A 6,000-nucleotide genomic window follows, 5' to 3' on the forward strand; every position below is an offset into this window, starting at 1 on the left:
GATGTGGATGAATCTCAAAAACATGCTGAGTGAAAGAAGTCAGACACAAAAGAGTTCATACTGTGTGATTCCATGGATGTGAAACCTTAAGGAAAGAAAAAGCAAAGCTAATCTGTAGTGACAGAAAGCTGATCACTGTTTGCCTGTGGCCCAGGGAGAGAGAGAGATTGCCTAGGAAAGGGCACAAAGGAACTTTTTGACATGATGGAAATGTCCTATATCTTTATTATGGTGGTGGTTATAAGGGTGTATAAATTTGTCAGAACTAATCAAATGTATGCTTAAAATGAGTGCATGTTATTGCATGTAAATTATACCTCATTGAGTTGTTCTTTAAAAAAGCACAAGTGATGTAGTCCCATTTTTATAGAAAAGGTTTTCTAAATGAATAAATGTGAGAATATTTATATATATATATAATTATAAAAGTTTCTAATAGAATATACGCCAAGGTGATAACATTGGTTGTCCCCAGATGGGTGTGATTAAGCCGTAGGCATTAAATTTTTCTTTTGTTTGCTTGTATTTTCTGATACACCATAAGCTGATTTTTCTCATAAGATAAAAAAATTCAAACATAAAAGAAAGCATAAAATAATCTTATTGGTCACTTATGTTCTTACAGTGTAGTTTTAGACATTTGTGTTACCAACTATTGCCCTATTTAGGAAGTATCGTCTGTTCTAATTAATCCCTAATTATTATATATTATGATTGCTCCAACTGTTTGCTACTACAAGCAACCTAGCAGAAAAATAATTGACTTTAAATTCTGAAAGTAAATATTTAAAATTTTAGAAAGCAAACACAAGGAAAAAATATGGGCTTCCCTGGTGGTGCAGTGGTTGAGAGACCACCTGCCGATGCAGGGAACACGGGTTCGTGCCCCAGTCCGGGAAGATCCCACATGCCGTGGAGCAGCTAGGCCTGTGAGCCATGGCCGCTGAGCCTGCGCGTCTGGAGCCTGTGCTCCGCAATGGGAGAGGCCACAACAGTGAGAGGCCCGCATACCGCAAAAAAAAAAAAAAAAAAAAATCAAGGAAAAAATCAGAAAAACGTAGACATATGAAAAGGTTGCAAAACTGCCTAGCAATACACCAAAAATATTAGTAATTTTCAAAAAAAAAATCACTAACTGGTGACGTTTATTTTCAAACCAAATTACCATGTTGTCCAGCTTGCTTTCAGCTTAATTGTATGCTCCCTTTCATTGTGGGACCTGGAAACCTAACTTAACACTTCAATTCAGTAGACTAATACAATATCATATGTCAGGACATACCACTATTTTAAAACTTTAACAAGGTAACTGTATTAGCCAGAACTCTTTTGGTTGCAAGTGACAGAAACCCAATTGTAGCTAATGCAGAAAAGGGAAATTTTTAGGAAGCTACAGGGATAGATGATTCAAGGAAAAGTTACATAACTGAAACAGGGGAAGTGCAGGTATATAGCTAGGCCTGAGGTTCAAATGGAACCAGGAATTCACATGCCACTAGGAAACTATTTTTGTAAATATATGACGTCACTGTCTTTCATTATAGACTAGTTTCTTTCTCATGGTAGGAAACATGACCACCAATAGCAGCCGAGAACCTCCATCTTACTTTTCCATCATCAAAGAGGAACCAGCCGCCTTCTTCAGTGTTAAAAAAGACATCATTGAAGACATCACCTTCTTGGTTCAGGTGCCTTCCCTGAAAGTAAGGAAGCAAGTCAGGAGGCAAGGTACTGTGGTTTGCCGGGCTCAGGTTGGCTCCCATCAACTGTGGGTAGGATCCAGGATGACACAGCAGCAGGAATCATAGCTGGGAGAAAGGAGTTCAGGGTGTACAGAGGAAGGAGGAGGAAGCAGATCCCAGAAGGTGAGTTGGGAAGATAAAATAGGTGTCCTCTCTAGTTAAAAAATGATCTTACACTCAAGGGGCCCTGGCACACAAGCCATCCCTTCCCATGTACATTTTGCCCATTACTTCCACTTCCACAATACATCTTGCTAATATCTATTTACAACCTTCCTTGTCCAAGGGCCTGGAGATAAAGGAATGCAATTAACAGTTTCATACTCTTTGACTTGTATAGCTGTGCATTGCTTGATATTAATGTTGCCAGACCTGACTTTCTTTATGTCACATTTGAATAATTATATTTTACTCATATTTTAATTTCTGAATATTTCATTTTATTTTTGTCTAATAAGCAGAGAAACCTTGGATTTAAGGGGTTTTTTCCTCATATCTAAGAGTATTGGCCTTTAATGATTTATTAGATTTTTTTAAGTCTTTGTTAAAGATGACTGGTGGTTCTTACTATACCTTTATTAAACAGAAGTGCATCCTTTCTACCTTTTCTTTTTCTTAAAAAGACACTTGCTTTTCCTTCCCCCTTCTTCATTCTTTTGATCTGCATTGATGTATGCCAATAGCCCATTATTTCAGTATAATAATTTCTTTCAAATGTTTTAATCTTTTGATGTCAGTTTTGACAAGATACTTGTTGCAGTTGTTTAGACTTATTTCAATACAATCAACTGGTCTCACTGCTTCCTACAAGTTGTTGGCTGCTGTTCTTGAGTTCCTCCTTCAGAGCCATCATCCTCTTCCTATGGACACACGTTGAGTACCATTTTCTCAGAAATAATACATGTATTTGCATAATTAATTCCCATTGCCTTCACATATGAATAGCTTGATCATATATAAAATTCCTGAATCACGTTTTTCTTTCAAACCTTTGCAACTGTTGTGTTATCATCTTCTAGGTAGATTTTCCTGTGCTATGTTCTAGGCAAAACAAGGTGTGAAAGATGCTCCAGAGAAAAGGCTTGCATGGTCAAATAAGTGTGGGAAATGTTCCATACAATTCTAAACGTACTAGGCAGAGTAGCATGGTGAAGGCCAGGAGACATCCTGAGATAACAAAGGTGGTTTAATTTTATTTCCAGTGTATCCAACCTATTGGACCACAGTAATCTCAAGAGAAAGCAAGTGACCAATAATATGTTTATAGTTAATATTTGTTGAACACTTACTATGAGCCAGGCAATGTTCTAGGACTTATTCTATGGATATCAATTCACTGTGTCCTCATGGCAGCTCTATATGGCTGATAGAATTTTTCAACCCATTTTAACAGATGAGAAAACTGAGGCAAAACGAGCTTAAGAAAATACACTCAAAAATGGCCAATTCAAACCCAGGCAGTCAGTTCCACATTACTCACAGCCCTAACAGTTGGCAAGTAAGGACACAATAAAGGCAACTTCTATAACTGTCCCAAGTCTGAAAAGCATAACAAAACATCTAATTGCACCAAAAAGGAAAAAAGAACTTTCCACCAAATAGCCTCAGTAACAGAATTTGCCGCTGAATTACTGCAGAGGCACTTTGGGGGGTAATCTGATTATCTCAGCTCAAGTGCTCAAACTCTGCTGTTGGCCAATGTCCAGGACCCATCATTGAATACTCATCACCTCATCAATTCAGCCTGCTAGACTGACGGGCAAAACAACATCCAAATATTCATTGCACATCTGTGCGGGGCAGATTATACATTAGCAATTCAAATCTGGCCAGTGTACTGGCCATTCCTGCAAATGCGTCTGTTTGGGTGAGATGCCTTGTTGTCTGGGACAGATAATAAGGCAACTCGCTCTAATCTTGAAGAACAATCAGCCCATCTTGTGAAGGTGACTGGCTGTGTGTGTTCTTGCCCTGGCAGCATTGGAACAATGGCCCCATGATGCACTCGACTCAGCTGGCAGTGAAGTCCCATCCTGATTAGTAGCGGTGGCTGGTGTCAATCACCACGGGATGCACCATTGTCCTCTGGTCCCCTACACAGTTTATTTACAGGAAAACAAAAGCTTTGGGGGGCTATGGCTGCTTCCCAGAGATTGCAAAATAGATTGAGCTGTCAAGCACACAAAGTAGATGAAGATTAATGAGTTGTGCAGACAATAAATATGAAGAGATGACATGAATATGCTAATGGGCATTATCCATATACACCGTAATTGCTACCAAAATTAAAAGGTGGCATGAAGAAGATGGGTCACAAGGTGACAGGGAGATAATCTTAGTTGCTTGAGACGCTCACCCCAGATAAGACCCTCTACAGGTTTCCCTTCCCGGATTAAACCATCCTGAAGCAGCATTGTTCACAAGCTGTCTGAATAGGCTTCTTTTATACAGGGATGTAAGGAGTGGGGTGAGGGGGGAAGCTGGAAAAGTTACTTTAGGGAAAGGTATAATTAGAATAAGAAAGGTGTTTATCAAAGGCAAGAGTTGTCAGGCTCTCTTCTCATCCCCAGGGACAGAACTGATAAGGATGTCACTTCACACTTTAGCCTCCCACATCTCCCCACCACCACTACCCGAGAGCCACAAGGACTATTATAACTATGAGAATTTAGTTAGATCACCTTTTAAGGAGGAGTGAGTGATTTTTCAGAGTATTCCAATACTCTGATGACTTATAAAAAATAAACCTAATAGAGACATTTAAAGGACAAAATGTTTAAAGGTGAATGTTTCCATGAATGATTTGATTTTGGAAATCTATATCATGTAGAACTGTGGCATGGCTCTGGCATGGCTGATTCCCACCCAGCCTTGCAGCCTGTCCTCACAGTCCTCCAGGTGGCAGGATGGTGTCCTCTGACCCTGTTCGCCCCCTGTCTTCCTTTCCATCCTCCTGTCTGTGGATGGCAGTTAAGTTAGCATAAGAGCATACTGAAGTAATGCGATCAGAGTGTGTATGAACATTAGAGAACGTTCTTGTTTTCTAGTTTCTCTCCCCTGGAGGACCTGGGACAATGGATCTCATCCCCCAGAGGTCTATGGAGCATCACCACCAATTGTAAGAACACACCTTTGTTCCTTCAAGATAGAAACCAAATGTTTACTTCTTGGCCCACACCAGGTAAAGGGGAGCAGGATGAAACCAGGGTCCAAGAAGAGGGCAGAAGGATGGAAGAGAGGAAGGGAAGTCAGTAGAAAGAAAGGGTCCCAGAGACTGTCTGAGGCTGACTCTACATGGACTGAAATCTGCCTACCAGGGAGAAAAGGGAATTTTTTACAAATGTATGAAACAACCTCACTGAAAGGGGTGGGAGAAAAAGGTGCCACCCTCGGTAACTCTGGAAATCAGTAGAGTCTACAAAACTAAAGGCACACAAGCACTTCACTCTAGTTGACAAAGTTGTTACCATGGGTGGGCGGGTTAACAATTCTGAAACCACTGGAACTGAACAAGTGAGTATGGATGGCAGATGGTGGAGCCAGGTGTCTCCTTGTTGGAGTGGGAGTTTTCACATAAGCAAAGGGAGATGGCTTAGAATGATCAATGTGGTGATGTGGTTGGAGATATCAGTATGAATTCATGTTTAACTTAATATAGACACAGATGGTTAACACAAAGAAATATTTATAGATTTGTGTATATACATAGGTTAGTGTACACACATATATTTCCTTGCCTTCTCACCTGAAAGGGGCTACAAAATGGCAACAATGACTCAGTAGCAAAAAGCAAACCTAGCACCAACTCTTGGTTTCTAATACCATACTCCAGTAAACGAAAGCGTTCACAGGGAAATGGCTGAGCCTAGAATGGTGCAGGAAATATACAAGGTGAGCCTAGAGCTTCTTGTAATGCCCAAAAGTAAGAAATTGCTAAAAAAAATTAAAAAACCCACATCAATGGGGGGTATGTCAATGGGACATAGGAGCAACAAAATAAAGTAGTATTGGATCATAACCCAAAATACAAAACAAATACCCATGAGTCCATACTGATATAAATAAATGATTGAATAAATAAATAAATGGGGGGAAATAGAATAGACAAATTACCCATGTAGAAGAATTCCAAATAATTTATGTAGATATCCCACCCTCAAGAGGTGGAATGTAACTCCCTCCTTGGTAATTTTGGGGCCTCGCATAGTTACTTCTTTCCAAAGGGTACAGTATGAAAAAGGAGAAAAAGAGTAACTTG

The sequence above is a fragment of the Lagenorhynchus albirostris genome, chromosome 7 (assembly GCF_949774975.1).
Source record: "Lagenorhynchus albirostris chromosome 7, mLagAlb1.1, whole genome shotgun sequence".
NCBI lineage: Eukaryota > Metazoa > Chordata > Mammalia > Artiodactyla > Delphinidae > Lagenorhynchus > Lagenorhynchus albirostris.